The sequence below is a fragment of the Haemorhous mexicanus genome, chromosome 32, assembly GCF_027477595.1.
Source record: "Haemorhous mexicanus isolate bHaeMex1 chromosome 32, bHaeMex1.pri, whole genome shotgun sequence".
NCBI classification, from domain to species: domain Eukaryota; kingdom Metazoa; phylum Chordata; class Aves; order Passeriformes; family Fringillidae; genus Haemorhous; species Haemorhous mexicanus.
The window spans coordinates 343,069-368,564 of NC_082372.1; the positions used below are offsets into that span (position 1 = coordinate 343,069).

At 44.6% G+C, this 25,496-nt stretch overlaps 1 long non-coding RNA gene across 4 annotated transcripts in view; it reads right to left on the bottom strand.

Annotated features, from left to right (window-relative positions):
* Positions 1-2,890: 2,890 nt before the first annotated feature.
* Positions 2,891-25,496, bottom strand: part of LOC132340621 (uncharacterized) — a 28,210-nt gene continuing 5,604 nt past the window's right edge. For 2 of the 4 annotated variants that reach the window (XR_009489931.1, XR_009489929.1), the window contains exons 4-5: positions 4,091-4,163; positions 2,891-3,915 (exon numbers count right to left, since the gene is read on the bottom strand). This is a non-coding gene — a long non-coding RNA (uncharacterized LOC132340621). Of the gene's footprint in view, positions 3,916-4,090; positions 4,167-15,596; positions 25,368-25,496 lie in introns of all 4 variants that reach the window. The other 2 variants (XR_009489930.1, XR_009489928.1) reach the window with 2 other exon arrangements.

Below are 25,496 nucleotides of genomic sequence, written 5' to 3' on the forward strand. Positions count from 1 at the left end.
AATAAGGGGAACTTCAGACCGTCTTTCACATTCTCCCCTCCTTATTCTCTCTCTCTCTATCCTTTATCTCCTTTCTAATCCTTCCATCACATATGCTGTGGGCACTCAATAAAATGTGCATTTCTTTTGATTAATACTGAAATCCCCTCCAGGTTGTTTTTGCACTCTGAGATCAGTAAAACAAACCATCACGACCCCCACTTGTACTAGCGGATCGGATTGTTACAGCCACCCCCTCCCAGAAGCTGGAATTTCTATTGTGTGAGTTCTCTGATGTGCTGAGTGACTTCACAACACTTCTGGCCAGAATGTCTGCTGAGGGCAGCCAGGCTGCTTTAGGGGCAGTGACCTCACAGCCATCACCATGGCAGCCCTGTTCCCTGGGCCTGGCTCTCCCCTTTCCTCTGTCCCCGCTTTGTCTCTGTTTTCCCCCTCTCCTCCCCAAGAAGCTGACTGAGCCAGGGTGACACAGGTGACCTTTAGGCTTTTCAGTGCTCAGGCTCAACAGCTGTTACAGAGTAAATGCTGAGGTCACACTCTGAGGGCTGGGGCAGAGCCCAGACAGAAATGAGCCCTGAGGCAGCAGCTCTTCAGTGGTGGCCATCAGGCCAGGTTGCCAAGAGAGGTTTCTGGCCAAGCCCTGCAAGCAGTTGCTGCTGCCAATGTGCCTTTGGTGCCTCAGGCTCTCCCTGGCACAGCTCCCAGCACAGCACTCTGCCCTTGTGCCCGAGACGTTCCCTGTGCTGGGGCTGGCCTGGGGCTTTTCCTGCAGCGGGACCTGCCCTGCTCATGGCACAGGAAAGGCAGTTCCTGCTGGAGCAGGAGGCTACTGCCACAGGAGTTTAGAAACCCTAGGCATCATGGAGGGCTTGGGGTTAGGGTTAGGGATGTCCTTTCTGTGCTGCTGGAGGTCCTGCAGGTTCTCCTCTTCAGGGTCCCCCACTTATGAGTGCCTGGGGTTTGGAGAGTCCTAGGGGTCTGTTCTCCCCCAACTCTCTATTTCAGTGGACCAGTTCCTAGTGGTCCCCCCTTCCAATGCTTCCTCATCTCTGAGTTCCCTCTATCCTCCAAGCTTTCATGGGTCCCCTTTCTTTAGCCCCATTCTGCCTGGAATGGGCTCAAACAACTCCAGCAAGGCCCTGTTTGCAAAGCCCCCCATGGGAAATGAAGGGGAGGGATCACACTTCTTCTGGGGTGAATAATGCTGAAACCAGGCTGACTCCTCCATTCCAAAGTTCAACATCCTCAGAAGGAGCTGAAGCTATGGAAGATTTGGTAAAATCTCTGGAGGAAGGAACACTACTGAGAGTGTCTGCAGAGCTGCTGAGCTGGCACAGCCTGGGCACCTCTGACTGACATGGCAGCACTTCAGGCTAGAAAAACCCCACCCCCAACTTTTAACAGCAGCGTTTTCTGACATTTCCCTTCTTTGGGGGGCTGTGGATATTCCTCCCTGCAATGGGGACACCTCTCAAGTTCACTGCTCCAGGCTGAGCCAAAGGGATTTGCTCACAGTTGTTGTTCTGAGGGAGTGATATCAATCTCTACTTAATAACTGGTTTTGCTTTAATACAATTGCTTCAAAATTGCTTCCTAGAGCATTGTGTTTTAATAGCTCTTACAGCTCCTATCCTGTGCAGTAAATAATTCTGATTAAGATCTTTCTGCCTAATCATGATTCTAATCAATCATATCTATATTTATATAAATATATCTGGTTTGCCATCCTTAGTCCTGTGGGACAAATTCCATAAAGCTTCAAGTACACCTTTATAATCCTATACCTGTAAACCCTTGACGAAGTCTGGGGCTGGAATTTGATCCAGCTGCTCCCAGGCTACTGCCACAGGAGTTTAGAAACCCTAGGCATCCTGGAGGGCTTTGGGTCTGCTGGACGTCCTTTCTGCACCTCATGACCCAACAAGATCTTCTCTAATAAACATTGCCTGAAGCTCTCACTCTGCCTATGACAGGAACCCCTGTGAGTGCCTGTGACATCCTGGCTGTTTGGCAGCCAGGGGACTCCTGGGATGTCACCATGAAGCTCTTGTGAGTACCTATGACAGAGCAGCTCCCTTGCAGCCTGAAGTCCCCTAGGATGTCATCATGGAATGGCTGTGACTGCCTCTGACCACAGGGCTCTTTACCATCCCCAGAAACCTCTGGTAGGTCTCCATGGAACCCCTCTCTCTGCCTGTGACATTCTGGCTCTTGAACAGCCTGGAGACTCTTGGAATGTCCCCGTGGAACCTCTCTGAGGGCCTGTGACAAATCTGGTCCTTAGCAGGCAACCATCACCAGGCACTGTTGCTATGGTTGGCCCTTGGCATCTCCATGGGGACCCAATGCTAGGGATGATTGCCATGGACACTGGCTCAGGCCATTTCTGGTCTCATTCCAAGGTCATGCAACCCCAGAACCACACAGCTGGCAGAGCTGGGAGGAACCTATCAGGATCCTCAAGTCCAGCTGCTGGCTCTGCACAGGACACCCCAACAATCCCAGCCTGGGCATGGCAGTGCTGTCCAAACGCTGCTGGAGCTCAGACAGTCTTGGAGCTATGACCCTGGGAGCCTGTTCAGTGCCCAAGCAGCCTCTGGAGGAAAAACCTTTTCCTGAGATCCAACCTAAGCCTGCCCAAACTCACCTTTAGCCGTTCCCTCCAGTCCTGTCCCTGGGCACCAGAGTGAAGAGGTTCCCACAGCCCCCAGCCAGGAAACCACTCCCTGTTGCCATGGCAACCAGGTTTGGGACCAGCTAGGATGCTCAGTTTCCACGGGGCCAGGATTTAGGAATGGGATTCCCCAATTTCCTGCTCCTGCTAAAACTGCACTGCTGTTCACTGCCCTCCCACTTCCCATGGAAAGCACAAAAGAAGAAGATCCCAGGCTGTAATAAGAATAATTTACTGGGAACAGCAACGAGTTAACAAACAAACAGGAACAGCAACAATATTGATAACAGAAGGAATAACACAAATTATTTTTTAAAAATGGGAAAACTACAGCACTGATCAGCTTTTCCTGACCATGTATTTTCTCCCACCTGGAAAGGACACCCTTCTCCTCATGAGAGAGAGAAAGAGCCCCTTCCCCTGCCCCTGGCAATGACCTGAGGTGGGATCAAATATAATGATATGGGCATGGCTAGATCCTCATGTTCTACTATTACACCTCATATCATTTTCAGGGCAGGGAAAGGCACAGGTGTCTTCCCAAGGTGGATCACCAGGAATGTGGGTCAGCAGAGCTCTTCCCAATGTGGGTCCTCCAGTAGGGGAGGAAGATGGAGCAGCAGATAAAGCTTGCAAGAGTCAGGGCACTCACAGGGCTTCCCTTACCAGTGACTCCATTGGTCCCTGGTCAAATGAGAGCTGCTGGAGAAGCTCTTCCCACACTCAGGACACTCATAGGGCATATCCTGGGTGTGAATGCACTGGTGTCTGATGAGGTTGCAGTTCAGCTTGAAGCCCTTCCCGCAGTCAGGGCAGCAGAAAGGCCTCTGTGTGAATCCGCTAGTGCAGGAGATTGGAGCTGGTCTGAAATCTCTTCCTACACTTGGGACACTAGTAGGGCCTCTCCCCATTGTGGATCCTCTCGTGGCAGAGGAAGTTGAAGCCATCTCTGAAGCTCTTCCAACATTCCAAGCACTTGTAAGACTTCTCCCCCAATTGATGCTGCTCATGGACAACCAGGTCAGAGCTCAAGCTGGATCTCCAACCACTTTCCAGACACAGAGTGGGTCTTTCCTGTTTGAAGCGCCCTGGGCTGGGTTTGGAGCCCCTCCTCATGTGGGATCTCTGGGGCTTTTATTTCCCATTGGATTCCTGTGCCATGGAGCCGCTCAAAATGGCCTTTTCCATGAGGTTCTGCCATGGGGATTTTTGCTCCGTCGTCTCCATCATCAGCTCAGTGCCTGTGGGAGGAAGGACAAGGAGAGGATGGGATTTGCCTCCATGCCAGAGGGAAAGGTAAAGAGATCCACCTAAGGATGGTGTTGGCAGCAGGGTTGTCCTGCAGTCAGAGGCGATGCTGGGCTGGGGCATAGAGCAGGCGAGAGGGGGGGAAAGGGGCACTGACTTCCTACTCACCTGCCTGGATGTCCTGGGACATCTTCCTCACAGCCTTCCCCTAGATCTGGCCAAGGTTTGGGAATGGGAAATCCTGCTTTGAAGGGAACAACAAGGTGTGAGAAGGTTTAATTGCCAAACAAGGTATGAGATGGTTTAACTGCCCAAGTCCATCTCTAGAATTCATCAGGCATATTAAAACTGTAAAAACCTCTAAAACACTGTGCTGGTTTTAACTAGTGGGGGAAATGAGCCCCACTGAGCTGCCTCAAGAGATTTAGGTGGGAGTTACAATTTACCAGAGAAAGTACAACAAATACAATGATACAGCTGTAACCCACAAAGACTGAATATAACCTGGCACCCCGGGGCACAAACAGAGCAGTGTTTGTTAGTTCCTGTGCTAAACACCATGTGGTCCCTCTGCATGTGTGAAAAATGCATATTATATGATTGGCTCTTCGCAAATATTAAAATGAATACTATATATGTTGTATTAATTTTTGTAATGCTGCATTAATCCTTTTAAGTAGTGGGGTAAATATAGTTTTAGGCTATAACATAATATTAAAATAGAAACTATGCAAGGTTTTTATACTTTTTCTAACTAGCTCAACGAAAGAATAAGATAATCAAGAAATTCTTCTCATAGAGATAACAGCAACAATACACCAAAATTCCAAGAGAAGAATTATTGCCTTCTTATCGGGAAGAACCAGACTTCTTCCAGTCTCCAAGGAGCCAAAGGAATTGATTTACAAGATGAAGGGGGAAGTTGACAATAACCAGAAAACACCCTTTGTTTGAAAAGAATTTTTGAATCATGGATGAGATATATGAATATGCAACAGGCTATTGCTTTTAAGGGTTAATCCTTTGTTAGCAAGCCATGCTTTTGTGGCTTGGTGCCCAAGAGCATCTGGACGTCTGTAATTCTTTGCTTTTTATTGTCTTTTATTGTTCTAACTTTGATTGTCCAAATTATTATTGTCCTAATTTTTATTACTATTTTATTATTATTAATCTTCTAAAATTTTAACACAAGTGACTGGCATTTTTTACAATTTGGTGCCATGACTCAGATAAAAACACCTCGCCACCGAAACCTCAGGAGGTTCCAAGTGAGGGAGACGCCCTGCCAAGTTCGGCAGCCTTACTCTGTTTCTTCTGGCGTGATCAGCAGATGCAGGTTCCTACCCGGTGGACAAAAAGAGACAATAAAACAATGAAAAGGGAAAAGCCTCCCTAAAACCACGGTAGACCTATGATTCTTGTGCACAAAGACTTGAAGAAGAAAAGAGGATTTTAAGTATTCTTTCTTGGAGGAAAATACGGGGGATGACTGTGTGTTATTGAGAGGTGGGCTGGTTATCCCAGACCTGCTAAGTAGGTGAGGAGTCTCCCACACTGTGGTTCCGTCTTTTCACGAGAAAAACTGCCAGTAAAGAGATGAAGTGAGAGACAAAAAGAGTGAGAGAATCCCCCGGGGTAATTGGGACAGTGTCCAAGGGAGGGGTTGGACCCCTCAGAGGAAGGGAGCAGAGGAGTTTCCTAGCACAATCCACTAGGAAATGGGACAAAAGGGAGGGGCCCCTAGAAATTTTGCCAGGTTGAGAGTAGCAAACTCAAGAGCATCTAGGCTTAAAAGCTGCTAGGTTGATAGTAGCAAACTCAAGAGCATCTGGGCTTAAAAGCTGCTAGGTTGAGAGTAGCAAATGCTAGAGACTCAGGGGTGTGGGATCCAAGAGCACCTTGAAATGGCCAATAATATCTGAGATTTTAACAAGGGATTTGAAAGTAAAAGGTACCTTATTGTTGTTTTGTTGTGTGTGTGAGAGTGAGAAATAAAAGTGAGTAAATGTAGATGAATGAAAGTATATGTAATGTAGATTGTTTATATTAAGCTTCACTTTATCTCTGGAAGAAGGTGAATTGTATTGAATTGCATTGTAAGAGAATGGGTTGGCTTTGGTTTTTTGGGGGGTTTTTTGGGGCGTTTTTTTCTTTTTTTCTTTTTTTTTTTTTTTTCTTTTTTGGTGTAGTGGGAAGAAGGTGGTATTCAGGTTGTTAGAGAAAGTGGGAAACAGAGGCAAGGGACGAATAGATAGGGACAGAAAATCAGTAAGGTTGGTACAGAAAAAAAAGGAATAAAAGTGTACCAGCAGAGATACCCCAAAATAGCCCTTTGGGAGTTATGTTAGCTAAGTGGGATAAAAATCCTTGTACAAGGAGAAAGGACAAGGTAAAGATGATCCAATTTTGTATGACAGAATGGGCAAAGAAGGAAATAAGATCTGACCACGTTTATTGGCCTAGATATGGCTCTTTTGAAGTTTGGATTTGTCAGGCTCTGAATTTATTTGTAAATTCAAAAGAACCGTTTAATCTAGAAGAAAGAGAATATGCCACATGATGGACGGGACATCTTAGGAGAATAAAAATCTTTAAAATATCAGAAACCCCCGAGAAAAAGCAAGAAAAGAAAAGGGGGAAAGAAAAAGGCTGGGAACAATAGGAAAAAAAGAAAGAAAAAGATTGGGATCCTTCACAAGTATTGGCTCCTCCATTCCCGCTTGCTCCCCCACCATTCGTTGCTGCACCACTCGGCCGAGGCCCCATCCCGGCTCCAGTCCCACTGCTTGCGGTGCACCACTCAATTCAGTCCCTGTGCCAGCTCTGGCCCCGCCGGCAAATTTGTCTGCCTCGGTCCCAGCCGCCTGGCCCGTGGCCGCTCTTCCAGCTGTACCGGGGGTCCCGCCTGCCACATGGTCTGTGGTCGCACGCCGACTGTGCCGGGGGTCCCATTTGTCCCAACCATCCCATCCCTGACGGCTTCTCCTGCAGCTGTCCCCATTGCCCCATGCTGGCTGCTCTGCCCGTGCTGACTGCACTGGGCACCACCACTGCTGCCTCCTCCGCCCAGCCTACTTTGTCTACGCTGGCTGCTCTGGGAGCTGCTGACCCACCCGCCACAAACCATGTGCAGGCCATCCACGGTCCGGTTTGGTTTCCACTGGAAGACCCCCCTCCTTTGTCAGTTCCAGCAGCAGACCCTGCCTACACCCTCCCCTTGGAGGACCAAGCCTTGGTACAGATTCCTCCCCTCACCGCCCTTCCTCCGACACTTCCATCCATCCCTGCCTGTGGGTCCCATTCCTTAAGTAACAGCAGCTCCTGCTGTTCAAGAAAACTTTCTCCCTGAAGAAGAAGCACCTTATCGAAACACAAGAAGCTCAGTTAAAAGACAGCCCTCCCCTGATCTTCCTCAAAGCAAGGGAAAAGGTTATAAAGGATTAAGAACAGAAAGAGTGAGATGAAGAGATTAGTTTATTCCCACTACGAGAAGCTGCAATGGGAGGGGGAGGGACAGGGTTTGTAAATGCCCCTTTGATTTCTTCTGAAGTCAGAAATTTTTAAAAAGAAATAAAAGGAATATTAGAAGATCCCATAGGCACAGCTGAGCAATTAGACTAATTCTTAGGTCTGAACATTTTCACTTGGGAAGAGATGCAATCTGTAATGAAAATAGTTTTTTCTCAGGAAGAAAAGCAAATTATCAGGGCTGCTGGAATAAAAATCTGGGAAAGGGAAAACCAGCAGGGCCCAACAGGAGATCAGAAAATGCCAATAGCAGCTCCTAATTAAGGTCAAAATGATGAGGAGGGGAGGAAACACGTGAATGATTATCATAATTTGATGATCAAGGGAATGCTACAATGGCTTTTGAGGGATAGCAGGGGAAAGAAGAAACTCCAACTGTATGGTTAGACAGACTTAGGAGAAATACAAAACAATATTCTGGAATGGACCCTGAAACTGCTGTGGGACAAGCTTTGTTAAGAATTAATTTTGTAACTAATGTCTGGCAAGATATTAGAAAAAAAACAAGAAAAATTGGAGGACTGACATAATAGATCATTTGATAATTTATTAAAAGAAGCTCTAAATATTTATGTCCAGAGATATGAAGAAAAAGCTAAAGTGAAAGCAAAAATTATGGTAACCACAATGCGAGAAAGTAATTTCCAGAGGAATATAAAACGCCCAGGCACCACTCCTAGACATGAAGGTCATAAAGACAGGGCAAAGGAAAAGAACAGAATCCCAGTACAAACCAAATCTCAGGAGCATTCTAGAATATCTGTTTTTACTGTGCGGTTGAAGGACATTCTAAAAGAAATTGCCCTAATCAGATAAAAGATCTGAAAATCTTCCGAGACATGGGCACAGAGGAGGAATAAGGAAGTCATAGGCACTATTTTTTAGGGGACAAATACCATCTGGAGCCTGTGATAACTTTAAAAGTTGGTCCCCAAGAAGAAAAGTTAGAATTTGTGGTAGACACAGGCACAGAAAGAACCTGCCTATTAAATATTCCAAAAGGTTATAGTGTAAGTAAAGACACTGTAAATGTAACAGGGGCAAAAGGAGAGACTTTCACAGTTCCTGTCATTAAAGATGTGGTAATTGAGGGAGAAAGGAGAAGTTGGATGGGGGATGTCTTATTGGTCCCAGGGGCAGGTAACAACTTATTAGGAAGAGACTAACAGGTGAAACTAGGAATAGTGGTTATACCAGAGGAAGAGGAAATGACAGCTAGAGTTTTGAAACTTGGCCAAGAGGATGAGGAAAAAATTAACAAGAAAGTTTGGGCTGAGGAAGGAAATAGGGGAGGATTAGATATTGTCCTCAGAAGGGTCACAATTGAGGGAGAATATTGTCCCATACATGTATGTCAGTATCCTATATCCTTAGAAGGACAGGAAGGTTTGAAGCCAGTAATAGAAGGACTAATAAAGGATGGGATATTAGAACCTTGTATGTCTCCTCATAATACCCCTATTCTCCCAGTAAAGAAGCCCCATGGGAACTACAGATTTGTACAAGATCTATGAGAGGTTAACAAAATAACTTGGACCTGCTACCCAGTGGTACCAAATACTTATTCTGAGTAAGGTCTCACCCCAGCATCAGTGGTTTAGTGTAGTGGATCTTAAAGATGCTTTTTGGGCTTGTCCACTAGTGAAGGAGAGCTGAAATATCTTCGCCTTTGAATGGTGTTCCAGATTGCAAGGCAAGATGTATTCTATTACCATCTGTATGGCAGTTGTCTTGTGTCTAGCGGGCAATTCTCCCTATCTCTCTCCCTGACTGATCATAATCACTCCTCCCTCGGCAGGGGACATCTGCTGATAGCAAGCTATTAAATGTCACTGCATGACTGATAAGAACTATAACATCCCATTGTGAGATGCTCCGCCCAGAGGGAGGAGCCAAGCATTGCTGCCCAGATATAATCTGGGGGTTCTGACACACCAGCACGGCTTCCCACTGGATTCCCCAGAGGAACAGCAGCTGCTTCTACTTCCACGAACCTGCGGAGGAAGAATACACCCTTTTTCTACAGGACCCCCCTGCTCCAATAGAACCACATCTGACACTTCAGGAAGACTGCAGCCACTTTTCCAACTGGACTGCTACCAACACCCTGACCAACAGGGTGTCAGGTTGAGTTCTGACTCTGTCAGTGTTGTTCTAGTGTATTGCACTGTTTTATTTTATCCTTTTTTTTCCCCTTCCCTATTAAAGAACTGTTATTTCCTGCTCCCATATTTTTTGCCTGAGAGCCCCTTAATTTAAAATTCATAGCAATTTGGAGGGGTGGGGAGGGTTTGCATTCTCAATTTCAGGGGAGGGTCCTGCCTTCTTTAGCAGGCACCTGTCTTTCCAAACCAAGACAAATGAGAGGAACCAAAAACTGGGAGAAAGCAGCAACTAAGATCGACAAAGTTACCACAGGGGTTCAGTGAATCTCCAAACTTATTTGGGCAAGCTTTAGAAACAATACTATAAGCTTTCCTCACCCCTCCTGGAATACAAATTGTCCAATATGTGGATGATCTTTTATTATGCAGGGAGGCTGAAGCTGAGGTAAGAGAGGTGTAAGAGTCAGTCTGAATTTCCCCTTATTTGCCTCACAATCATCATGAGGACCCCAAGGACCCCACTGGAGTTCTGGCCTGCTTGAGGTGGATGCTTGCCAATCATCCGCAGGTGCATTGTCTTGTGTCACCACACCACAGTACACTGGTTTTGAGCAGTTTAATGGCAATTCTGTACCTACAGTTTGCACTTGCTTCACAGTCCCTGCTTTACAACAATAGCCTATGAATCTCCCCCACCTCTTGGCCAAGTGGACTTTCGGGGTAATTTTGGTGGTCCCCCACAGAAAACCCCTCATCTGCTTCACATCCACCATGATGGATGGAGATCGAAGCCCTCTCCCAAGGACCGATATGGAGGGGCTTGACAGCTGGCCTGCAAGCAAAGCTGAGTTAATAGAAGAAATAACACTTGATGATTTTCGAGTGTATCCATAACAAAGAAGAAGACAAGGCCGTCAGCATGGAAACCGATTAAAAAAGATACATGAGAATTTTTGCAAGCTAGACTACATGCCTAAGTAGATGTGTATACGTGCCTTATTAAATTTCTGTAAAACTTTTGCCAACTATATTGACGCTGATTGCTTTACACCAATGAATATAATAAGTTATTGTGATGTAGTTAATGACTTAAGATCACGCTTTGTTAAGAGTATATAAACTAGGGAACACGCAGAATAAAAACTTTTTTCCTTCCTAGACCTTGGTCACATGTGTATGTCACGTCCAGCCTAACAGTGACAGACTGAGATTGAGACCCCTGCACAAAGCCCTTTCTCAAAGACTGACATGAGACCCGTATAACCCTGATACGGAGTGGGGGTTGGGGGGGCTGACCTGACCAAAGAGAGATGTTTGCCTGCAGGTGTGGTTGGTCATTGGACCAAGAAGACAATGGTTCTCGCTTACTGCTGAGAACATGGACTATCTGTATCTGTTCCCCCTCAACGGTTGCAATAGACTTACGTGTTCCCCCCGCGATGGAGGACTGTAAGAAAAACCCCTGAGTTAACCAGAGACTTTGAGACTCTCCCCAATGTGACAGGTGGATCCATTGACTGGACCACGTGGACTTCATCTCTACATTTGGTAGCTATACCCCTCTCTCTCTCTCTCTCTCTCGATCTCTCTCTCTCTCTCTCTCTCTCTCTTCTTTTTTTAATATTTTTTTCTCTCTCTTAATCCTTCTATCACATTTGCTGTGGTCATTCAATAAAAGGTGCTTCTGTTTTGATTAATACTGAAATCCCCACTGTGTTGTGTTTTGCACTCTGAGATGGGTAAATGAACCATCATGACCCCCGCTTGTACGAGCGGATTGTGACAAGAGGCTACAATAAAACTTCTGAATTTTCTTGGGGAAAAAGGATTAAAGAGTATCAAAAGGGAAGCTGCAATTTGTAGTAACAGAGGTAAAATATCTTGGACACTTAATAAGTAAGGGTAGCTGGAAGCTCAACCCCGAGAGAATTGCAGGAATTTTATCTCTTCCCCTTCCCTCTTCAAAGAGGGGAATCAGAAAACTACTCAGATTATTGGGATATTGTAGATTATGAATTGACGGGTACACACAGGCAGTAAAATTTTTGTATGGAAAATTGACAGAGGGAGATTATATAAAGTGGACCAAGGAACATGATGCTAAATTAGAAGAGCTGAAGTTAAAACTGGCCTCAGTACCAGCATTAAGCTTACCCTCATTAGAAAAACCCTTTCATCTGTATGTAAATATGGAAAATGGGGTAGCTCATGGAGTTCTGGTTCAGGAGTGGGGAGGAGTAAAGAGACCAGTAACTTAATTATCAAAGATGTTGGACCCAGTGAGCCACAGCTGGCCAGTGTGTATTCAAGCAATAACAGCTACTGCAATCCTGGTAGAATAAAGTCGTAAACTTACTTTTGAAAGTAAACTAATTGTGTGTACACCTCATGCAGTTCCAAATGTGTTAAACCAGAAGGCTGAAAAATTATTGACAGACTCTAGAATGTTAAAATATGAAGTAATCCTGATACACAGTGATGACTTGACACTAGAAGTAAACAGAAGTTTAAATCCAGCTCAATTGTTATATGAAGAACCAGTAAGTAACCTAATAGATAATTGTTTAGAAATTATCCAATCCCAAACTAAAGTTCAGGAAGATCTTGAAGAACAAGCCCTTTCAGAAGGGGAAACAATCTATGTGGATGGTTCCTCCAAATGTCTACAAGGAAAAAGGGTATGCAGTAGTTGATGGGGAAAACATGCAAACTATTGAAAAAGGAAAATTACCCTCTAACTGGTCCACTCAAACTTGTGAATTATATGCTCTAAAAAGAGCACTGGAATATTTAGCACACAAAAAAGGCACTATATATACTGATTCAAGGTATGCCTTTGGAGTGGTACATACCTTTGGAAAAATTTGGGGAGAAAGGGGATTACTTAATTCAAAAGGAAAGGGATTAATACATGAAGGACCCATTTTAGAGGTTCTAGAGATATTAAAATTACCTGAAGAGATAGCTATAGTACCTATTAAGGGACACCAAAAGAGGACCTCATTTTAGAGGTTCTAGGGATATTAAAATTACCTGAAGAGATAGCTATAGTACCTATTAAGGGACACCCCAGAAATAAGAGAAAATAATTTGGCAGATCAAGAAGCTAAAGATGTAGCAGAAAACAGGGCCGAAAGGGTTATGTTAATTTTAACCCCAAATACAGAAAATTTGGAAATTCCAAAGTTTAGTGAAGCCAAGAAAAAAGACTTAAGCAAGATAGGAGGAAAGCAAGATGAATCTGAGAAATGGAAACTTTCTGATGGAAGACAATTACTTAATAAACCACTTTCTAGGAAAATATTAGAAGACATGCATCAGAAAACCCACTGGGGTACTCAAGCTCTGTGTGATCATTTTTTAAGGAACTATGGGTGTATTGGGATTTTTGGATTACCAAAGCAAGTAAATGAAAGATGTATAACTTAACAAAGGATAAATAAAAAGGTGACGAGAAAAACAATATTAGGAGGTTGTGAATTAGCTCTTTGACCATTTCAAAGTATCCAGGTAGATTTTACTGAACTTCCTCAAGTACAGAGATGGAAGTATTTATTAGTAATGACAGACCATTTAACTCATTGGATGGAAGCAGTTCCCACTGCCAAGGCCACAGCCAACGTGGTAAGTAAAACCCTTTCGGAACAGATTATTCCCAGGTATGGAATGATTAATAGGATAGACTCAGACAGAGGAATGCATTTTATGTCAAAAGTGTTACAACAAATAATTCAAGCCTCGGGGATAAAATAGGAGTTACACACCCCTTGGCATCTACAGAGTTCGGGCCAGGTAGAGAGGATGAACCAGACTTTAAAGAGAACTTTGACTAAATTAATAGTTGAAACCCGAATGTCACGGGTACAATACCTCCCTTTAGCCTTACTGAGGATCTGACCACAACCCAGATCAGACCTGGGAGTGTCCCCTTGTAAGATGATGTTTGGGTTACCTTTTCTGACCACCCAACTGCTACCTATGAAGTAGGGGAAATGAGTGTTAAAAGATATGTCAACACCATTGCAAAAACTCTTGAAAACTTATGGTTAAAAGGGATAATCCCTCAAACCACACCTTCAAAATCCATAATATTCATCCAGGGGAGTGAGTGCTAGTAAAAACCTGGAAAGAATAATCTTTAACTCCACAATGGGAAGGTCCTTTTCAGGTATTGCTGATGACCGAGGCAGACCAGGGAACGAGGGTGGATCCATGTGAGCAGAATCAAAGGACCAGTAGAAGAACCTAAGGAGTGGACGATAACATCTAGACTGGGTGATACCAAATTGACTCTTAAATGGGGACTGGGTGGTAATGTGTGGAGACCCAGGGGCCTACCATTAGAACTTTAACCTCAGGGCAAAGGTGACCAAGATCAGAAAGAGACACCCCTCTGAATGCAATGGTCTCGCCCATAGGCATTTGCAGGCTCATGTTGATGCAGCAGGTTTTGTTGGTATCACCCAGTTCAGCTGCCATTTTTACCTTATATGTACTCCCCTAGCTGCCATTTTCACCTTATATGTTCTCCCCTCTCTTGTCCCCTATTGGTGGTGGTTTACTGTTTCGCTCCACTCCTTTTTCCCCCCATATAAAACCCTGTGTCCTCAGCCCCATTTTGGCTCTGTCCCTGGACCCTCTTCAGTGCAATAAACGGCATTTGGAGTTCCACACAAAGACCCATCTCTCACCTCATTTGTCAGCAGTTTAAGCAAGCATGCTCCGGGCTCTGGGAGTGCAGGTCGCTCAAAGAGGCTAGCTGCAGACATGTCGCAACAGTAATGAACTGGGAAGACCAAAATTATCTAGGAAATGTACAAAGAATCACACCTAACTGGGAAATAAGACCAAGCTTATATCAGTGGTTTCAAGTACCACTTGGACAAGCCCTGAGATGCCTCCGATACCCTCCTTTGGGAGGAATACTTCCACTTCAGACAGGAGGATCAGGATTGTTTCAGACAGAGAGCAACTGTGACTTATACAAAGAGGAGAAGTAATTACAACTTCCATCAGTGCCATACCATATACCCTGGCTGATTCACCCAAATACCGGACATGCTAGCTGGGTTAAATGTAAATGTTTAAATTGTGGGAAAAATTGGTATTGTAGTTCACACAATCAACACCCTCGTTGCAGCAAGTGTTGAGTGTCAAATCTCTCCTCTATCCAGGAAGAACTCAAAATAACTGAAATAGTAACTTTGTTTTGTGTATGGGAATTATTAGTACCTGTTGAATGGGAGACACCTGAGGAACAGTGAGAAACCACAGTTAAGGAGTGTCAAAAACTATTTGCCTGGAAATTAGCTAAGAGAAAGTGACAAGGAAATAGAGGTCAAGACCGGATTGGCCTCTGTATTCACCACCAAGATCAAATACCCTTGCTGTGGGTTGCAACCCCATAGGCATGGGAGGTGGGAGTATAAGCCATATTGGACCTCGGTTATTCCTGTTTCGGTCACTCATTTGTTGTCTTTTCCCTTTTGGGATACCAACAAAGTCATGTCACAGGTGTTATCAAAAGCCGTATATGGAAAGACACCAAGGTTCCTTTTTTATTTCTCACACTCGTGTCAACAGTCACTGTTATAACCCATCCAAATTAGGCAATTGCATGCACAATGGGGAAAAATACTGGATTGCGGAGAACTTGGGAACAAGTGGCAACAGGATGGGAAGCCAATGCCCAAAAGGGGAGATGATGAATTTGTTTCACATACGTTATTGGGAATAAAGCACAAGATTTGGTAAAAGAACAACTGATCAACTAAAAGGCTAAGCCAGCACAGCAATTTAATCATGTGCCAATTTCACTTGACAATTTGTATACTAAACTTGAACAGCAATTAGATAAAGACATAGATATCTCAAGAATGGGTAAAAATCAGTTCGTGGAATTGGGGGAAAGAATAAGTAGGGAACAACATAACCAACTGTTGGGACTGCGGAAGGGCTTTGATGTCAGAAGAATGGCCTTGGCTTAGGCCCAATTGAACTCCTTAAGTAAAATCAAACAAGTACAAGTGGAGAAAACTGACCAGAAGGGTGGATTTAAGTTCAATAGTGGTAGGGGAAGAATGTCTCTGGCGCACTGGAAAAAGGTTTCTTCATGAAGTAGGAAATCCTCCCTGTAAAAGATATAAGGTTAGTAATGGAAAATCTTCCAGAAGAGGAACCAATCCTATACTGGACCCAGGGAAAAATAAAAAAAAGGAAATTGTAAGTATAATAATAAAATTAGACTTTTTCAATGTAATTATACAGGCAAGAATCCTTACTTTGGCATCCCAGAAATCTCCAAATTTTGGGAGAATATAGATAAACAGAAAAATTATTATTGGAAAGCTTCAGATGGCTTATTTTAGATATATGGAAAAAGAGCATACCCAAAACTCCCCTCTCAGTGGAAAGGGAGCTGTACTCTGGGAAACATACAGCCAGGATTTTTTCTTTTACCAGAACCTGATTAAGATCAATCAGGGATACCAGTTTATAAGTATCTGAAGAGAAAGAAAAGAGATTTGATTTGAGGATTCCAAAAATGGGCAGATGAAGAATGGCTCCCTGAACGCATACTGGAAACGTATGGGCCAGCCACCTGGGCACAAGATGGGAGTTGGGGATATCAAACCCCAATTTATATGCTAAATTGTATTAGAAAACTCCAAGCCGCTGTAGAGATAATAACCAACAGAACTGGTCGGGCAATGGAATTAATATCAAGACAACAAACCCAAACAAGAGTGGCTGCGTATCAGAATAGGTTGGCTTTAGACTATCTATTAGCTGAAGAAGGAGGTATTTGTGGAAAATTCAATACATCAGATGGCTGTTTAAAAATAGATGACAATGGGGATGCTGTCCTGGATATAGTCAATGATATCAGAAAAACTGCCCATGTACCAGTTGAAAAGTGGGAATCAATGCTAAATACTAGCTGGTGGGATGATGTATTGGCAATAGAATGGTGGAAGAAGTTAGGCTTCTTCCTTTCATGCACTACAGCTGGTCTAATATTTCTTTCTCCTTTGATCCCCTGTTTCATTCGGCTCATCACCAGTGTAGTACAAGTCATGCAAGTAGTGACAATGTCCATGGACCAAAAGTTGACTGCATCTAGAACAGCGCAAAAGATTATGGTGTTAAAGAAACAAAATAATAAAGAAGACTCCTTCAGAGAAGCAAGATTGATTTGTAAAAAAAATGAGCGAATAATGAAGGCTAGAAAACAAGGAATATTGCTCAAGCCAAATTATTTATAAAAAGAAAGAGGGAGGATTGTGAAAAATGCATATTATATGATTGGCTCTTCTCAAATATTAAAATGAATACTATATGTCTTATGTTGGAAAGGTATGCTATATTAATCTCTTTTAAGTAGTGTGGTAAATATAGTTTTAGGGTATAGCATAATATTAAAATAGAAATTATGTGATGTAAGATACTTTTTGTAACTAGCCCAAAGAATGGAAAAGATAATCAAGAAATTCTTTGCATTATCCTCTCTGGATGGAGATACAACAGGATTCCAAGAAAAGAATTATTGCCTCCTTATTGGGAAAGCTCAGACTTAGAGGAACCAAAAAGATTGATTTACAAGATGAAGGGGGGAAGCTGAAATTAAGCAGAAACACTCTAGTTTGAAAGGAATGTTTGAATCATGTATGTGATATATGAATATGCAATAGGCTATCGCTTTTAAGGGGTAATCTTAGCAAAGGATGCTTTGTGGCAGAGTGCAAGGCACTCGGACATCCGTAATTCTTTGCTTTTTATTGCCTTTTATTGTCCTAACTTTGATTGTCCAAATTCTTATTGTCCTAATTTTTATTACTATTTTTAACACAAGTGAATGGCTTTTTTCACAGTTGTGTTAAAATTCCTGCTTGGATGGGATAACATCCAATGAACATATGAAGAAGACACCTGCTACAGATATGCCAACTATCAGCACTCACCATCTGAAGACAGTGTGGACCATAGCCCAAAAAACCTGGAGGTAACAGAAATGGACTAAAAGCACAACCAAGGAATACACATGCTCTAAAAAGGCAGATCCAAGGAGGAGATATGCTAAACAATTCTTGAAACGTGTAAACTAATTTGGGGAAAAGTTTACTATGCATAAGGGTCTGTAAGTATGCAACAGGCTGACGTAATGGAAAAGGTATTTAAGGGGTATCCCTGAAGATAACAGGGTGGTCTTGGCTAAGTGCCAAAATGCATCCAGCCGTAATAATCTTTGCTCTATGGTCCTTGTCTCCTATTGTCCTTTATTAAACTTTTAAATTTTCACAGGATAGTGAACGTGTTTTTCAAACCTGGAGCAAATGATGTTTTCCCACAATGTGCTCATCCACACAAGGAATGCTCCCTCCTTTAACCCTTTAGCCCCTCCCAAAGTCTTGTCAATTGACTCCTTCTTCGCTGTCCAGTGGTGATCACTTTCTTACATCTTGATTGGAGGACACGTGTTGCCATAGTAACAAGCCAACCCTCCCAAATGCCCTGACTACCCAGGCCATTCTGTGATAACAATGCAATGGGGTGAAACATAACTATAAATCTATAAAACTTCTCTTAACATATACATAATATTTGCCTTTTTGATTGTGAGAGTCAATCATTGCATTACTCATCTATCACAGTACTGTCTTCTGGTAGTCTTGGGCAGGGGTCATTGGATGAAGGTCAGTAGTCATCCTCAGGATGCCTTTTGGATGAATGTGGTCTTTGCACAGACTTTCTGGGTATCTGGTTGTTTTCTAAGGTTTCTGGCCACAGTCTAAATTGCAGATCCGGTTTTTATCTGGTTATAAGTTTTTAGCAATAGGCAAAATTCTGTTGTTATACAGTAAAGGATTATCTGTCCTTGATAACACACTTGATTACACAGCAAACTATAGTCTGTTTTTTAGTTTAATTATAAGTTCCCTATATCAATAGACAGGGTTCATTCCAATCCCAATCATTCCAGAATTCTGTCAGAGAGCACCCTCTGTGCCTCTGGGGTGGGAACAGGCAGGCCTGTCCTCTTGGACTGAAGGAGGGAAAGGTATAGGTGCCATGCATCTAAGCTTTTGACACTTAAGCTCTTCTCTTAACCTGAAAAAGAAGTAGCACTTTGGCAGTGTTCATTACAGTTACAGGGCTTTGTTGAAGGCTGTTCTTGCTCTTTCCAACATTTGGCAATATTGCAGAAAAGTAGGAAAAGCTTCAGGGAAGAAAAAGAACACAACAGATGAGATGAGTGATGAAGGAGGCATCAAACTACAGGGGAAAGGGGGCTACAAACTACAAAAAGGGTCTGCCAGGAGCCAACCATCCCCTCAACCCTAAAACAACTGGGGTAGCTACAAAAAAAGGGAAATGCCACTGCACTAGGACTCTGCAATGTGCAGTGAGACACAAACTGGGAAAGTGTCTAATTTCTTTTCCCTCTTCCTAGTTGCTGGCAGAACCATCTCTGGTAGCTCCTTAACTTTCCCTCTTACTCTGCCACAAGTGCTGACTAATTAATTATACACAATGCAAGGTGAGTATTTGTTCTTGGTTGTGGGAGGAAAGCCCGGAAGAAGAGTGAAGCTTTCAGGACAGAGCCCTCAGCTGAAGAAAAATTCTTAGGAGCTTATCAAGAGAGGAAATCACCAGACATGGGTACAGAGCTGGGCACAGGGAGTAAAACAGGGCCGGCAGTCTGGTTTGGTCATTTCGTACTCCCCCTGCACCACAGAAATGGGGCTGCACAAGCTTGGAACAATGGGAAAGCAGTCACAAAGAGGAAACCAGGGTTTTATACTCTCTCAATGTTTGCTCAATTTAAGGAGCTTGTGTAGTGCTCCCCAGCAGCCCCAACTATAAGGTGGTCAGTGGCTGAGAGGTAACAGTGGTCTAAGCCATGTCAGGAAACTACAGGCATACTCCAGTCTCTAAAAATCACATTCCAGTGCACTCCTTCCTAATTTGCTTGGCAACTACTAGATGAAAAGCCTGAAGATTAAGTAAAAAGAAAAGCCTAGAAGCTTAGCAGCCCAGAGGAGGGCAAGAGAACAGGGGAGATGTAGCAATGTGGGGATGGATGGTGGTTGCTGCTACCTATTTCCCAATATGCATCTCCTGTGGAAAAGCCGCTTGGGTGAGCATTCAGGCAAGGCAGTCCACACTCACCACAGCTAGCTCAGCAAAGAGAGGCAGAAGGGCCTTTTATATGGTCAGTTCCCAAGAGATTTATTTGCACACTCGTAAGGGGAGCCAGAGACAAAAGACAAACCATGTGCTCTGCACAAGGTTTAAGTAGGGGAGGGTATGGGGGTGGTATAATGGGCAGGGCAAAGGGGATTGGCTCTTAGGGAAGATGGGGCTGGCCACTAGGGGCACCACATGGGGAAAGGAATAGGAGTAGTTCATTGTTAAGCAAAAGTCCATGAGGAAGTCCTTTCTGTCCGCCCAGGTGGTGAAAGACTCTATGGTAAGTCTTCTCCAAGGGAGGGCTCTGGGGTTTTCCCTGAGGGGGAAGGAATCAGAGTATTCCACAGGGAGAGGATCCTCCTTCTCCTTTTGGGGACTTTTAATTAGCGAACTACATGTCTTTTCAACAAGGCTTGCTTTCCTAATTAGCTAGAAGGAGAAAGAACAAAAACAAGTGAAGAAAGAAGAAAAAGGAACAAAGGAAAAAAAACCCTTTACTTTCTTTCCAAAAGGCAAAAAAAAAAAACCAACCCACCTGTGATTCGGGGACTCCCTCCCATACTACTGGGCCGGCTCTGCTGCTCTTTTTGCTGCCATGTTTTGGCTCTCTGGTGCCTCTCGGTTTGAAGCAACTGCTGAAAACTACCCATGACGGCCCCCGAGAACCCGCATAACAGAGACAGCTCTCAGCTCCTGGCAGCGCTGAGCACAAACCACGTCCCATGTGCCCTAAATTGCCACACTCAGCGCCAGCCCCTCGCTACCTGTGGCCCCTGTTGTCCGTGGCTACCGCTGATACTGGCCCCTGCCTCCAAACCCCCAGATCCACAAGCATGGCCAGCAGCCTGCACCAGTGGACTGGCGGCTCTCGGCTCCATTGCTTCTGACTGCCACAGTCACCCTCAGTCAGGTTGGCACTGTTGAAGGTCACTGCACCAGGTGCCCCCGGCCCACTACCACCTATGCAGGCTGGCACAGTCCCTGGCCTGGAAACCCTGTGCAAGCAGGCCTGCTCTGCCAGGCGCCTCTGCACTCAGTGAAAGCCGTCCCGGTCGCTGCTGGCAGCCCTCTTGCTGCCCACAGCCCTCTGCCACCTCCAGGTGCTGCCACATATGCAGCGCCCAAGTCTCAAGGCTTTGTGCTGGCAGATTTTATAGGGAGCTGCTGCGGATTCCAACACCACAGTCTGAGGACACTTGTGCTGCCTGGCTGGTCCCCAGATGCCAGCAGCGCCCTGTGTAAACCACTGTGGCGGGTCAGGGAAACCTCTCTCACCTCCTCCCCATGGTTCCCGCTCGGAAAACCCTGCACACCCGGTTCTCTCTGAGCGGCAGTCCCGCCAGCGCCGGCCCCTGGGTACCCTGCCACGGGGTCAGCCCACTGGGCTCCACAGCTTAGTGTCCCCGAGTCACCTCAAGCAGGCGTGCACAGGTGCAGTTTCTTTCCAGCTATGGGCCTCCTGCCTCCCTTTCCTCACTGGGCTAGCACAGGATGCCCCCACACGCAGCATTTTTCAGTCGCTGCTACCAGTGGCAGCACCCTCTCCCAAGCCTCAGCTGGTAAGCTCTAGAAGTTACTGCACCGAGTGCATGCCAAAAGCTCACCGTGCTGAGTGCTGTGCACACCGCTGCTCCATGTGGAGCAGCCACACTGGCCCCCTCCACCCCATGCTGGCAGGCTGCGAAAGCTGCTGTGACTCCTCGCCTCTACACGAGCGCGGTCTTCACTGAACAGTCTGTTTTGCCATTACTCTAACACCCTCTAAATCTGGTGACCCTCAATCTGACATTTCCAGATGCTCTTGGGTCTCCATAACTCTAGCGCTCTATCACATGCATCCCTCCGGCCACAGGGTCCCCACTTTTACGGGGTCCCTGTTTTCCTCTTCTACATGTCCCGCCTTAAATGTCTAAATGCCTAATTGTTTAAATTCCTAAATGTGTAAATGCCTTAAATGTCTAAATATCTAAAACACTTGTCCTTAAGCTCTAACAGACTCCTGGAACAGATCCTGTGTATGACTTGCCTGGAGCTGACATTTGAACACCAAATTATAGACAAACAATTTGGCCAGAATACTTATGAGGATCTTCTAAGTTTCTTATCTACCCCAAGCACACTCCCAGAACTACCCCACTCATACTTCAAGCATACATGTACTAATACTCACAATCTTCTAAATCTGTAGTTTTCAGGGGCTTTTTCTCTTCTTCCCCCTTTTCTTTTTCGTTATCTAGTCTTTGTTTATCCATGGTGTCGACCTGCTATCACTGATGGTCCTAAGAGACATCGTTCAAGATGCCAAATTCAGCAGGGGTGCACCATTCATCCAAAATCTCCCAGGGCCACAGAGATGAGATTTTATATTGAATCATGATTTCAAAAAAATTAAGATTTTAGCTGAGGGATAGAAACAATTTACATTGATCAGGTGGTAGGTAGATGGTAGGTTAATGATTGTTATATGCTTACACTAAAACTGATTCATTATGAGCTTGATTACAGAAGGGAGTGGAGTAAGTGAACCGTTATAAGAACATGTTGAAACCAGTGGAACAATGGTTAGTATCTGGACTTTACATTAAGCAATTACAAAGCAGGAGGCCTTGGCTTGTGCCAGAGGGTCACAGAGACCTGATGAAGACGTTCCTGACTTCATCTTTCAAGAACACTGACCCATTTCGAGACCACCAACCCAATTCAAGAGAAGAATTGCGCACGTGTGAAGGACTAGTAACCTCATTTTAATAGAGAGCAAGGATGGGAGGTGCTGGGGTTATGTATATGTATTGTATGTAAGATCTTGGGGAATAAATAGAGGGTAAAGAACTTTGTCCAGCATGGTCACACCTTTCGGGGATGAGCCCCATGCTGCCCACCAGTGTAATAAGCACACCACTTTCTAACTTTAACTCGGTAGAGAGTCTCTGTCTGAGATCTTCGTTTTTAACTACTCAATATCCTGGACAAATCCCTCAATTTGTGAGAAACTACTCTCACTTTTAAAATTTTAAAAGGCTTATTAAATCTCAACAAAAATTATAACATAGGACTAAATAAGGAAAAATTACAGTGCTGGGAGCCTCCCCTGTGACTGTTATCCACGTGCTTCTCTACAAAATGGATGCTCTGCCTTTTGTATTCTTAGCCCCTCTCAAAGTTTTGTCAGTCAACTCCTTCTCTGCTGTCCATTGGTGGAGATTACTTTCTTTCATCTTGACTGGAGATCAGGTATTGTTACGCTGTACCTCCTGGTAATAAGCCAGCCTTCTCAAAATGTCCTGACTACAGAGGCTATTGAAAGGGGAAGGGGAAAGAGGACTATGGGAAGACATATTACAATAACATCACTATACATTTTAACATCCACATAATATCTACCTCTTAATTGTGTGAGCCGACTATTACATTATTAATCTATAACAGGAGGGATAGGGACAACCTCCCCAATTCCCTCCCAAGCATACCCCAGGGTAAGAGGCATGGAGACCCCTTGAGCATCCCTTCAGCACCGGACAAATTAAACTTGGCAGAAATCAAATTTAACTACATAAAATGCTTTCAGGAATATTTGCTCTTCCCACAAGTCACCTGTGATGAAAATGCAAACAAATCCCAAACATGAATAAACTGACAATACAAACAATTATGGTGGCAATTGAGAGTTTCATCAGTTCCTGCACAGCTCCAGCTCAGCTGCTGGCAGGTTGCAATTAAAAAAAAAGTGGAAATTCAGCCCAATATAGATTATTAAAATGAAAGAATAATTCTGTGCAGCTGTCACAAAGGTGACAGGGACAAAGAGAAGAATGATTCTCACATTTGGCAAACCCTTCCAGCCTGTGAAAGAGAAAAGAGGGGAGAGAAATAAAGTGACAGGGACAGAGACCTTCCCTGGGTGTGGGTGGCCTTCCCAGACTGTGGGGTTTATACCTGAGCCAGTTTAGGTAAGGGGGGTGGTGTTCACTCCCCCTGGGCAGGGGTTACCGCACACCCCCAAAACTCTTCACCTCCCCCCTTAAGTGAGTAATGGGGATGTAAATCTGGTCTCAGTAAATGAGTCTGGGGGCTGTGGCTGACCCCAGCCCGACCCCAGCCTGGGATGATTTTCAGGACAGCTCTGGGCTTGGCTTTCTGGTGGATTCATTCTTCTCCCTCAGCCTTGTTTAGTTCTCCCTAGACCTGAGATCACTGGACAAGAGCCATATTTCCCTTATCTCAAGGTCCCTCAGCTCAACTCACAGCCCAAAAATTCCCCTCAGGAGGCACATTCAGGGAGGGGTGAACTTGGGTGGTTGCAGCTTCTTTGCACAGTTCACAGAATTCACAGAATGACTGTGTTGGAAGAGACCTTCAAGATCATCAAGTCCAACCCATGCCCTAAACACCTCAACTAAATCATGCCACTTAGTGCCATATCCAGTCTTTTTTTAAACACATCCAGGGACGGCAGCTCCACCACCTCCCCGGGCAGGCCATTCTAGAACTTTATGACTCTTTCAGTGAACAACTTTTTCCTAATATCCAACCTATATTTCTCTTACACAGCTTGAGACTGTCCTCTTGTTCTGTCAGTTGCTGCTTGGAGAAAGAGACCAATCCCCACCTGAGTACAATCACCTTTCAGGAAGCGGTACAGAGTGATAAGGTCACCTCTGAGTCTCCTTTTCTCCAGGCTAAACATCCCCAGCTCCCTCAGTTTTTTCTCATAGGGCTAGTGTTCCAAATCCAGCACTAGCCTTGTTGCCCTCCTCTGGACACGCTGCCATAATGGGCAAAAAGTCCTTCCTGACAAAGTTTAAGCCATGAACCACAATATTTCAGTCTCTCAACAGCCCCCCAGAGCATCCCCCGTGTTGTCAAAGGAAAAATCCTCTGCACCTGGTCAGCTTACACAAGGTTTATTCCTCAAACCTGTCTGGGGGATGGATAAGGAATGGAGTATCCCATGATCATTTGTGCTTAGCAGGTGTGTCCTGGTTTAGGGCAAAATTGGGAGAGAATCCCCAGAAAGGCCCCTCCAGAAAGCAAACCCACACGGCCCCTCCCCCCAACCGGTTCGGGAAGAATTCCCCGGAGAGAAGTGGAAAGAACCTGTTTATTTAACAGGCACAGCACCCCCCAGCACACAAAATGAACAATACCAGATGACACCACTCTTTCACCACTCTGAAAAAGATGACAAATTCAGAAAGTCTCTCCTGGGGTTGTTGCTTTGTTATCAGTCCCTCCAGCACTGGGGCAGCTGCTGAAGCCTCAAGGTGCAAACTCGTTATTTCCCAGGTCCAAGTCCGGAGCAGGTTCGGGTAGATCCAAAAAGGAAAGGAGAAACAGTCCAGGAAGAAATTTGGACTGTTTAGCTAAACTAACTAATGAGAAGAAGCATAAAACAAGAGCAAGCAGAAGCAAAGCAGAAGCAAGAGCAAAGCGAAAAGCAGGGCAAAAATCAAAAACAGCACTATGTTCTGTCCCGTCTCTGTGTCCCGCTGGCTGTGGGGGAGTGGCTGATAAGAGGCCCAAACCAAAACTTTCACTCTGCAGAGCCAGTCTTGAAGGCACAGAACATAATATCCAGCATAAATAACACACACGAATGGGGATACAAACATCCTAACGTCACCCTAGGACAAGGTGGAAAACTTCTGTTAGCATGTTGGTGTTTGTTCTTTTCTGTTCTCTATTTTATATTATTTTATAGCAAAGAACTGTTATTCCTATTCCTACATTTTTGCTTGGGAGCCCCATAATTT